Below are 12,294 nucleotides of genomic sequence, written 5' to 3' on the forward strand. Positions count from 1 at the left end.
CATATATTTGTAGTTCTTTATTTTTTGAAAACAAATTCTTCCACTAAAGGCATGACAAGTATATCATGAAAAGTTTAGTTTATCATGACATATTATAATTTAAAATTATATAAGGGGGAAATCCCTAGTGGTCCAGTGTTTAGGACCTTGTGCTTTCACTGCCAGGGCCTTGGGTTCTGTCCCTGGGTGGGGAACTAAGATCCTGCAAGGCACATGGTGTGGCGAAAGAAAAAAAAGATTCAGTTTGACTTTGGTTTGGATCATAATCATATGAGACCCTCCCATATGGTTGCATTTTACTAAAATAAAAAGCACTAAGTCCCTTTGTATATTTTCTGTAATCCTTCCATTTTCTGTGTGTTTTCTATTCAAGCTGTATTTTCCTCAGTTTAGTTTTTCTATTCATTCTAATTTTCTTTTCATTGCTTTATTCCCTACTAAGTTGTCTCTATTAAAGAATGAGAACCAACCTAATTCTGTTTTTTAAAATTTTGGGTTGGGAATTCCCTGGTGGACCAGTGGTTAGGACTGCATGCTTTCAGTGCCTAGGGTGCCAGCATGGCGTAGCCAAAAAATAAATAATATTTTGGGTTAAGTTTTTACTGTTTTTCTTTGTTTGCTTGCTTTCTTTTTGTTGTTATGAAATGTTCCCTGAAGCTGGGTAAGCAGAAATATAATAAAATAAAACTTGCTTACAATCTTTCATGTCTGGCTAGAACCCCCATTGTAGTATGTACGTGACCTGTAACTTTTAAGACCCTGTGATGGAATCATGTTAAAAATAGGCTATACTCTATTTACAATAGCCAGGACATGAAAGCAACCTAAGTGTCCATCGACAGATGAATGGATAAAGAAGATGTGGCACATATATACAGTGGAATATTACTCAGCCATAAAAAAGAAATGAAATTGAGTTATTTGTAGTGAGGTGGATAGACCTAGAGTTTGTCATACAGAGTGAAGTAAGTCAGAAAGAGGAAAAAAATACTGTGTGCCAACACGTATATATGGAATCTAAAAAAAAAGACCTAGGTGCAGGACAGGAATAAAGACGCAGACATAGAGAATGGACTTGAGGACATGGGGAGGGGGAAGGGTAAGCTGGGACGAAGTGAGATAGTGGCATGGACATATATATACTACCAAATATAAAATAGATAGCTAGTGGGAAGCAGCTGCATAGCACAGGGAGATCAGCTCTGTGCTTTGTGTCCACCTAGAGGGGTGGGATAGGGAGGGTGGGAGGGAATATGCAAGAGGGAGGAGATATGGGGATGTATGTATATGTATAGCTGACTCACTTTGTTATAAAGGAGAAATTAACACACCATTGTAAAGCAATTATACTCCAATAAAGATGTTAAAAAAAAATAGGATATAAAAGTGGTCACAGTTGGAACAGTTATCTTCAGTAGGAAACAAAAACTTAGGACCCCTAAGTCCTATTTCATTGTGCCATATATTAATGTAAAATTATACAATTTGTTGTGTCTTTTTTTACAACTATTACAAGCATTATAAAACTTACACATGAAAACATTTCAAAGATTCAAAGCTTCCTATTATGCAGAATTACAGATATATCAATCTTAAATGCCAGCTCTTGTATATGATAATATTTATTTATAACCTAAGCAAGTTTTTAAAAACAATGAGGAGAAGAGTAATGTAGCTAAAAGAATAGAATCTTTGAAGCCATACAGACTTAGGCTTGAATCTTTAATTTCTCATTTACTAGATATTTGTCCTCAAGTCACTTATTTAACTTTTTAAGCCTCAGTAACATCATCTTTTAGGTAAGGATATTAATGCCTAATCCAGATGATTTTTGTGGGAAGTAATTATAGCAGCTCACACCTAAGAAGCACTGTTGTGTGCCAGAGTCTCTATATACATTGTTCCCTTTAATCCTCTCAGCAGTGTTGCGAGGTAGTTGTCGTCATCGTCATCATGATCATCACCATCGCCCCCACTTTATATATGAGGAAACTGAGCCTTAGGGAAATTTGGTAATTTGCTGTAGCTAGTATGACCTTGTGGATTCAAGCCAGTTCTCTCTGATTCCAGAGCTCTAGCTTTTAAATAAAATCATGTATATAAAACCCTTGGATCTGATATATATAGTACATGTATAAAATTTGTTCAAACCTATTCTCCATACCCATCCTGCAAATGAAGCTAAAATGTTCCATAGTTCACATTTTTGGATACAAAGTAAAGGCAATCCCCAAGTTACAAATTCCCAATGTAACAGAATAAAAATAGCTTACGTTTTTGAGTGCTTACTGTGTGCCCAACACTTTACATAAAGCATTTAATGCCCATGGTGGCTCTGTGGAATAGGTAGCTTTCATGAACTCTATTGTACAGATTGAGGACTAGAGCACAGAGAGGTTAAGTGACTTGTGCAAGGTTACATACTACCTTGGCAAAGATGGGATCTGAGTAGTGAGTCCAGAGTGTATGGACTACATTATTTACAAATATTTTAAAGAATACAGTGCCTAGTATATAAGGGGTGTTCAACAAATATTTGTTGAGTAAATGAATAAACTAATGAATGAAACAAACATGGGCTCTCCTTTACCCTTTTCACTCTAAGCCTCCAGTTAGTAACTAACTTATTCTGGAAACACCATCTGAAATTATCTGAACTACTGTTTCTTTCCCATCATCTTCTTCATTCTTTCAGGAATTATATAATTGCTGTATTTAAGTTCTCAAATGTGGCTAAATATGGTGGTGTATATCTGTAGTCACAGGTGATTAGGAGAGAAAGGCTAGAAGCTTGTCTGAGCTATAGAATGCAATGCTTATTGGGTATTTGCATTAAGTTTAGCACCTATATGGTTATTCTTTTTTTTTAAATCATTTAGTCATTCATATAACAACTTTTATTGAGCACTAAGTACCCACTATGTGTCTGCTTTGTGCTATGGCCTGGGGATATAAACGTGATGAGAACAGATGAAGCCTCTGACTTTACAGAGTTTACAGTCTAATGGGTGTCGGCGTCTGGGGCGGGGGAAACAGTCAAACAATTACAAAGTTATGGGGAAGCATAGGGCACAGTGAGGATACGTTCATCATCTCTTCTCTGGATCACTGTATGAATCTTCTAACCATTTCTTTGCTTCCAGTTGGGTTTTCCTCGTAGCAGCAAGAGTGATCTTCCTTGATTATAAATCTAGTCTGATACTCCCTACTTTATAAATCCTAACTTGATACCTATTGCCCTTAGAACAAAATCCAAATTCCTTTAATACGTCTTACTAAAAACCACCCTTAATAATGTCAAGTTTGTCCCCACCTTGCACTCTCTCTTCTAGTTACATCCAGTTATAAGGAAGTAAAGGAGCAAAAACTTGAACTTTTCCTTATGCTTTTTAATTTCTTTTCTGAAACTGTAGTACAATTTTGTTTCTTGTTACTTTGAATTACTTTTTAAGGAAGAGAAAAATAATTGACCAAAGTTAACATAAAGGATATGATTTTTTTTCTTTTTTGTCCTCTGAGGCATTTTATTTGCACGTACGTATTACATCCCTAGAAAAAGAATCCAAGGATTTTCCCTCCTGTGTGTTTTCGTCTTCTTCATGGTCCATGATGCCAGCTGAGGTTGTCAGTACACTGAAACCAAACTGATGGGATGGGAGCAGGTTATTCTGCCATTTTTCTAGATCTTTGAGTTGCACATCAAACCTGGGGCTGATCACACTACTTAGCCTGCCTGTGAGGTTCACAACAATTTTCCCAGCCCTGTGATCATCGATGATTTCAAATTCGCCAATGTAACCATGCTTCATCATCACAGTTAGAAACCTGACGATGACTTTGGAGCATGACCTAATAAGAACCTGTCGTTTGCCTCTCTTTTCGGCATTGTCGATACTCTTGAGAGCATCAGCCAGGACATTCATGCGCACCATTATGGCGGCATGGAAAGATGGTGGGAAGAGCAAGGATATGATTTTTAAAAGCACAGTTAATTAGTATTAAGAATTCATGGGAAATGGAGGGTACACAACAATTGAAAAAAGTATTCCTGTTTGTTGACACTCCTAAAAATACTGCTAAGATTCTTATTTTATCAAAATAGATAAACCTTCCATCAGTATACAATATATTTAAAAATATATAAGATACTCTGACATATATTACAGTTGTTCTGTTATAAAAATGTGCTTGTTAACTAGTATTTCTGATATTATTTCATCATCTGACCATCTTGTAAAACTGCTTATTTCCACATATGGTCATTCCATATTTTGCTAAATGGGCACTGTATAAAAAGTAACATTTTTTAGAACACCTGCTGAACATGACATTTCTGTGAAATTAAATATATTCTTGCTAATATTTTCCCCAAGCTTCACAAAATTGCATATACCTTACTGAAAAGTTGCATATTATATTTTAGCTTTATTTAATTTTTGAGATAACGTTTATGATATTGAATTAGATGTAACCATGAATTAAATAGACAGAGTTACTTGGATTATCAACCAAGCTTTTTTTTTTTTTTTTCCTGGCTGTGCCACACAGGGGATCTTAGTTCTCAATCAGGGATCAAACCCGGGCCATGACAGTGAAAGCACCAAGTGCTAACCACTGGACCGCCAGGGAATTCCCAAGCATTTTTTGACATATGTTAAAGTTATAGTTTAAACATATTCTATAGCAAGAGATTTGTTATTTCCAGAGCACGTTTATGAATTATGACTTTACTTTTCTATTGATATGACTAATAAAGAGTTAAGTTTAAATGAGACTTTGTGCCTTATGAAGGAGAACTGTGTATGGATCTTTTTTTGTTTCTTTTTTAAGACCTATGTAAACACATTTTTCATTAATGGTAGCCTTGGTCAATGCAATGCTTCTTAAAAACAAAAACAAAAATAAGTGATTAGTCGACAGTACAGAACAATAAACCAAACCCTGATCCATGACCACATAAACACATTTCAGAGGGAATTTTCCCATTAGTTGAAAGGGCTACATGACTTCTAAATTTTCTTTCCATTCTACATTCTGAGGTTTTTAATTGATTTTTTTTTCTCTAATGACCTAAATATGTCATCAGCCAAACACTTCATGGAAGTTTCTCAAAAATTTGCCTAAAATCTTAATCTGGTGTGTTAATAACTAATGAGCACATAATGGGCCAACTTAAGTTAAATTAGTACCAACTTACAATAATGTTACATACACACAGATTTATAGAGAGAAGTACTTTGATTACAAAGATACTTTTAAAAATTCGTGATAACACACTTGATCACATTACATTTAATTTTAATAAACTTATAGGTAAAAAAAATCTATTTCTTAAAACATAATCATTTCCTTAAGTACCTCATTTGTTATATTCTAATAATCCTAAAGATTTTTTTCCTGATAGAAGTTATTTTTCCATAAAATATTTTAAAATCAGAGACATTATTTCCATTGTTGTTTTGAAATATTGATTTGAACAATGTAAGTTGCCAAATATTTTTGGCAAACATTCACATCCATTGTTGCAAAGACACATTGTTGTACTTTCATTTAATTTGAATAGTTTAAATATATTTTTTCTGACAACAGTATAACTTTTTAAAGCTTCCATTAGGCTGTCAACATGAAAATAGTTTAATAGCTTTCTGACTTGTTACTATGGTATTTTAGCCCTATATGATGAGGCCAGATCTTATATTTTGGCAATAATATACACAGTCTGGCTTTTTTATTTTCAAGATGAAGAATCTAAATAAATAAAAGAAGTCAGGGATACTTCAAAAAAAAGATCACTAGTCAGAAAAGGGCAAGAAAAGGAAAGTGATGCTTTCGTTTTAGCTTGTCGGTTGGCTTAACTACCTGGAACCTTGGATAATAGTATTCAGAAGGAGTATTAGAATTGTTAAACCCACTTTATTCTCTAAAATATGTATGCCCTTTAATTTTATAACCAACAAGACATTTGAATTAGAATGAAGTGTATTATTTACTGTGGTGTCTACTGTATTTAAGATCTGTTTTTCTTACTTGTTTTGAAATACCATAGGTGCTATTTTCTTCTTGAGCTCTGGGTTTACTCTTTCAGGTAGCATTGTCAGCTACCAGCAATATATAAAAAGAATTATACATCACAACCAAGTGGGATTTATCCCAGGTATGCAAGGCTGCTTCAACATTCAAAAGTCAGTTAATGTAATTCATCACATCAACAGACCAAAAAAGAACAATCACACATTCATATCAATAGATGCAGAAAAAACATTTGACAAAATCCTACACCCATTCATGTTAAAAACTCTCAGTAAGCTAGGAATAGAGGGGAACTTCCTCCACTTGATAAAGAACATCTACAAAAATCTACAGCTAACATCAGACTTAATGGTGAGAAACTTGAAGCTTTCCCACTAAGAACAGGAACAAGGCAAGGATGTCCCATCTCACCACACCTTTTCAACAAGATACTGTAAGTGCTAGTGCTATGGTCTGAATTTTTGTGTCCCCCACCAGATTCACATGTTGAAATTCTAACTCCCAAAGGTGATGGTATTAGCAGTTGGGGCCTTTGGCAAGTGATTAGGTCACTCGTGTGGGATTAGTGCTCTTATAAAAAAGATCCCACAGAGCTCCCTAGCACCTTCCACCATGTGAAGCTACAATGGTAAGTCTGCAACCTGAAAGAGAACCCTCACTGAACCATGCTGACACCCTGATTTCAGACTTTCAGACTCCAGAATTGTGAGAAATAAGCTTCTGTTATTTATAAAATACCAAATCTGTGATACTTTGTTACAGCAGCCCAAGTAGACTAAGACAGCTAGCTAATGGAACGAAACAAGAAGAGGAAATAAAAGTTTAGATTGGGAAGGAAGAAATAAAATGGGCTGCCTTCACAAAATTGTTAAAAATTGCATTAATTGGCATATATATATTTTTTAATATTTAATTTTAGTAACTTAAAAAAATACACACATTATTTATTAGAATAAGAGAAATGTTTACTTACATAATTATCTTCCCTGTGAGTGTAAGAATTATAATATCCCTTCCATCTTTTTTAATAGCAGCTTTATTAAGATATAATTCACATACCATGCAGTTCATGCTTTCGAACTATACAATTCATTTGTTTTTAATATATTCACAGATATGTGCACCCATTACCACTATCAATTTTAGAACAATTTCATTAGAATGGTGGGTTCTTTTTTCTTTCTAACTTTGATTTTTAGGATTTTTTAAAAACCATTCTAACCATTTAAAAATGCACAATTCAGTGACATTAAGTACATTCACAGTGCTGTGCAACTATCACCACTATCCATTTCCCAAACTTTTCCTCATTCCAAGCAAAAACTTTGTACCCATTTGACAATAACTCCCCATTCCTCCCAGCTCCTGGCAAATTCCTCCCAGCTCCTTGCAACCACCATTCTACTTTCTGTTTTTATGAGTTTGACTATTCTGGGTTTCTCATATAATTGGAATCATACAGTATTTGTTCTTTTATATCTGGCTTGTATCACTTAGCATAACATCTTCAAAGTTCATCCATGTTGTAGTACGTGTCATAGTTTCATTTCAAGACTGAGTGATATTCCACTTGTATATATATGCCACATTTCACTTATGCATCTATCTGTCAATGGCTATTTGGGTTGTTTACACCTTTGGGCTACTGTGGATAATGCTGCTATGAACATTGGTGTACAAATACCTGCTGAGACACTGCTTTCAATTCTTTTGGATGTATACCCAGAAGTGGAATTGCTGGGTTGTATGGTAATTAGATTTTAATTTTTTGAGGAACTACTGTACTGTCTTCCACAACAGCAGCTGTACCATTTTTTTTTTTTTTTGGCTGCACACGGGCTTTCTCTAGTTGTGGAGAGTGGGGGCTACTCTTCATTGCGGTGCGTGGGCTTCTCATTGTGGTGGCTTCTCTTGTTGCAGAGCACAGGCTCTAGGCGTGCGGGCTTCAGTAGTTGCAGCATGCGGGCTTCAGTAGTTGTGGCTTGTGGGCTCTAGAGCGTAGGCTCAGTAGTTGTGGCGCACGGGCTTAGTTGCTCCACGGCATGTGGGATCTTCCCGGACCAGGGATCGAACCCGTGTCTCCTGCATTGGCAGGCGGATTCTTAACCACTGCGCCACCAGGGAAGTCCCTAGCTGTACCATTTTATATTTCCATCAGCAATGCACAATAGTTCCAGTTTTTCCACATCCTCACCAAGACTTGTTATTTTCTGTTTTTATAATAGACATCCTAATGACCATGAAGTATTATCTCATTGTGGTTTTGATTTGCATTTGATGACTAGTGATGTTGAGCATTTTTTCAGGTACTAATAAGCCATTTGTATAACTTCTTTTGAGAAATGGCTGTTCAAAGTTTTCATATTTTTTAACTGGGTTGGTTTTTCTGTTGTTGTTTAGTTATAGGAGTTCTTTGTATATTCTGGATATTAATTCCTTATCAGATAAATGCTTTACAAATGTTTTCTCTCATTCCGTGGGTTGTCTTTTCACTCTTTTGGTAGTGTCCTTTGATTCACATAAGTTTTAATTTTGATGATGTCCAACTTATGTATTTTTGGGGTTGATATTTTTGTGATATTATAAATGGAATTTTAAAAATTCCTTTTCAGATTGTTTGTTTTTATTGTATTGAAATTTTTATTGTATTGAAATGTGACTGATTTTTGTGCGTTGATTTTATATCCTGCAACTTTGCTGAATGTGTTTATTAGCTCTATCAGGTTTTGTTTGTTTTTGTTTGTTTTTTTGTTTTTTGGTTTTTTTTGGCAGAGTCAGGGTTTTCTACATATAAGATTATATCACCTGTGAACAGAGATGATTTTACTTCTTCCTTTCCAACTTGGATGCCTTTTATTTCTTTTTCTTGCCCAGATCATCTGGCTAGAACATCCAATACTATGTTGAATAGAAGAGGCAAAAGAGAGCATCTTCGTCTTATTCCTGATCTTACAGGAAAAGCTTTGTCTTTCAGCATTGAAAATGATATTAGCTGTGGGTTTTTCATATAAGGCCTTTATCATGTTGAGGAAGTTTCCTTCTGTTCCTAGTTTTCTGAATATTATTATCATGAAAGGGTGTTGAATTTTGTCAAATGCTTTTTCTATATCAATTGTCCTAATCATGTGGCTTTTCTGCCTTCATTCTATTAAAGTGGTATGTAACTTTGATTGATTTTTGTATGTTGAACCAATCTTGTGTCCCTGGAATAAATCCCACTTGGTCATGATGTGTTATCCTTTTAATATATTGCTAAATTTGTCAAACACTGCATTTTACTGTCTGTCATTTTGTTATACTACCTTAATTCTTTCCTTGCCAATTTCTTACCCAACAGATAATTCTCTTGTTATACAAATTGTTCTATAACATAGAAAAAAAATTAAACGTTACCTAGTTTCATTATATGAAGGAAATAAATATAATTCTGTTAATACCCAACAAAACACCAAAAAGGGAAATTGTGAATTGTCATAACCAAATGGGATATGGATTATCTCACATGCAATTATTAACTATTTAGTAAGCATTTATTGAGATTTTAGTATGTTCCAGGCAGTGTCAAAGTTGTTCTCAAGGTATTTACAAGTATGGAAGGGGAGACAAATAAGTAAACCACTGATTACAACACAGTTTGATATAATATTATAATAGAGATATCCATGGATGCTACATGATTACATAGGAGGGTACCTAATTGAAAAAGAGGATGAGGGTAGCCTTCAGAAAGGTGTGTGTTACTCTTAAACTGCCTTGAATGATGAGTAGAATTAGCCCGGAAAAAGGAGAGGACTGTTCCATACAGAAGGACTATCAATCACAATGACAATGAAAAAGCATATTAATTGAAAAACTACAAAGATTTTCAAAGTGGAGAATCTGTATGGGAACGTGCTGAGAAATGGCATTTTTGAGATAAAAAGGGGGCAAGGTTGTAAAGGGATTTGTGTACCTGATTAAGGAGACTGAATTTTTTTTTTTTAAAGACGTTGGGAACCATTGAAAGATTTTAAACCAGGAAGTCATATGAGCAAAGTTTTGTTTTAGAAAGATCATCCTAGCAAAATGTGGACTATGGTTTCAAGGATGGAATGGGAATGGAGGGAAAGGAGACTGAAGGCAAAAAGACAGGAAGTGACTGTATTAATCCAGTTCAGAAGTGATGAAGGTCTAAACTTAAGCAGTGGCAGTGGAAATGGAAGGAGGGAGACAGATTTTAAAAGACTTTAATAAGTGGAATCAAAAGGTGTTGATGATCAAATAGAACTGTGAGGATGGGTTGTTGGAAACTGAATTAGTTGGGGTGATAAATTTGGAGGAAAGTGATCAGAGACTCAATAAAAGACAGCAATGAGAAGGCGTAGCAGGTGATATGTCCTGAAGGAATGAAACTTAATGGAGAAGTAGTTTTTTAACATGAAGGTGAAACAAGAACTGCTATCAGACAAGTCCAGAACGTAGGACATTTTATAAGACATTGCATAGCCTGGTCTCTTCCACAAGCTAATTTCATAGGGGGATAGGAGACTAGGGAAGGATGAAGGACTGTTGTAGTTTAAAAGAGACCAAAAAATATTAAAACCAAATGTAGTACATAAACTTTAATTATAGTGTAAGTTGAAAAAATAACTATAAAAAAGACGTTATGGTACAATTTAGAAATTTATATATTGAATAGATATTAGATGATCTTAGTGAATTTTTGTTAATTTTTAAGGATGTCATAATTATATTGAGGTTACGTAGGAGGATGTCCTTATTTTTAGGAGATGCATGTTGAAGTATTCAGGGATGAATAATTGTAATGTCTGCAATTTACTTAGAGACAGAGACATAGGGAAGAAGCAAAAAACGGCAAAATATTAGTCATAGTTTGATACAGGTGATGGGTATAGAGTTGTTTACCATACGAAGCTTTCAATTTCAGATTCAAACTTGAATTTGCAGTGTGCCCAGCAACTATTTATATAGCATTTACATTGTATTAGATATGATAAGTAATCTAGAGGTGATTTAGCATATATGGGAGGATGTGTGTAGGTTATATGCAAATACTATGCCATTTTATATAAGGAACTTGAGTGTCCTCGGATTTTGGTATCCGTGGGTCCTGGAACCAATCTCCCTGTGGATTCGAGGGATGACTTTTTTCAATTCCTGATCAGATTTTTAAATATAAGCTCCTCAATTTTTGATAGTTTATTACCAATGGGAAACTTTATGTAAAAATGTAAAAGTATTTTTCTCAACCACTAAAAAATTTAAAACAGTTGAAATTATATTTATAATCTCAAAAATGTATCCTTTTTAAATTGAAGTATAGTTGATTTAAAGTATTACATTAGTTTCAGGTGTACAACATAGTGATTCAGTGTTTATAGATTATACTCCATTTAAAGTTATTACAAAATAATGGCATATTTCCCTGTGCTGTATAATATATACTTGTTGCTTATTTATTTTATACATAGTAGTTTGTGTCTCTCAATCCTATAGCCCTGTCTCACCCCTCACCCTTTCCCTCTCCCCACTGATAACCACTAGTTACTAGTTTGTTCTCTATATTTGTGAGTTTGTTTCTGTCAAAGACTCCTCCTTTAATTAATAAATATAACTTAGAAAATTTTGTGATATAATGCAAATGGTTTTTTAATCCAGTTGAACTTTCTCGTATCAGTTATTTAAAAATAATGGTGAAGATTTAATTTATATAACATGTATGTGTTGTTAGAGCCATGAAGCAGGCTTGGCTGATACTAAAAGGGCACATCAGCTGCACAGGGATAGAATTAGCCAATATATGTGAAGATAAGGATTGGGGGCTGTTTCTTAGAGCCACAAGCCTCCTCAGTCCCAACACTGGATTACATATTATGTTCCATGGACATGTGGAACACGAACTATTCCAGTGGCTCCATGGGTTCCTTGTCCATGGTGAGCAGTGGTGCATTTGATTTCTGGCTTCTGAAATAGGAGCCCATATGGTAGATCACCTTCATGGCAAGTGTGGAGCAGTGGGTACCTGATAGCATTTGTTGCGCTTGCCACCTGTGTGACCAAGGTACTTGCCATCAGATCCTGTACTGCTTTGAGCCTCCTGCTAGGAAGCCCTGGAATAGTTGCGTTTTGCTGCCCAACCTCGACCTGGCCACACTGAGAAATGAGAGGATCAGTATTTTTGGATGCCCCTGTAATCCATTCACATCATACCTGTGTCCAATGGGTGAGGATTCCTGAGTTAGAAAAGTTCCAAATGTCAATTAA

General features: G+C 35.0%; 1 protein-coding gene and 1 pseudogene across 3 annotated transcripts in view; one reads left to right on the forward strand and one right to left on the reverse strand.

Moving 5' to 3' along the window:
* The window catches only part of EFCAB2 (EF-hand calcium binding domain 2), a 119,501-nt gene that overhangs the window by 44,409 nt on the left and 62,798 nt on the right, over window positions 1–12,294 (forward strand). The gene's annotated exons all lie outside the window — the stretch shown is intronic.
* Window positions 3,550–3,954, reverse strand: LOC118883772 (annotated as a pseudogene).

Source organism: Balaenoptera musculus, chromosome 1 (assembly GCF_009873245.2).
Source record: "Balaenoptera musculus isolate JJ_BM4_2016_0621 chromosome 1, mBalMus1.pri.v3, whole genome shotgun sequence".
NCBI classification, from domain to species: Eukaryota; Metazoa; Chordata; class Mammalia; order Artiodactyla; family Balaenopteridae; genus Balaenoptera; species Balaenoptera musculus.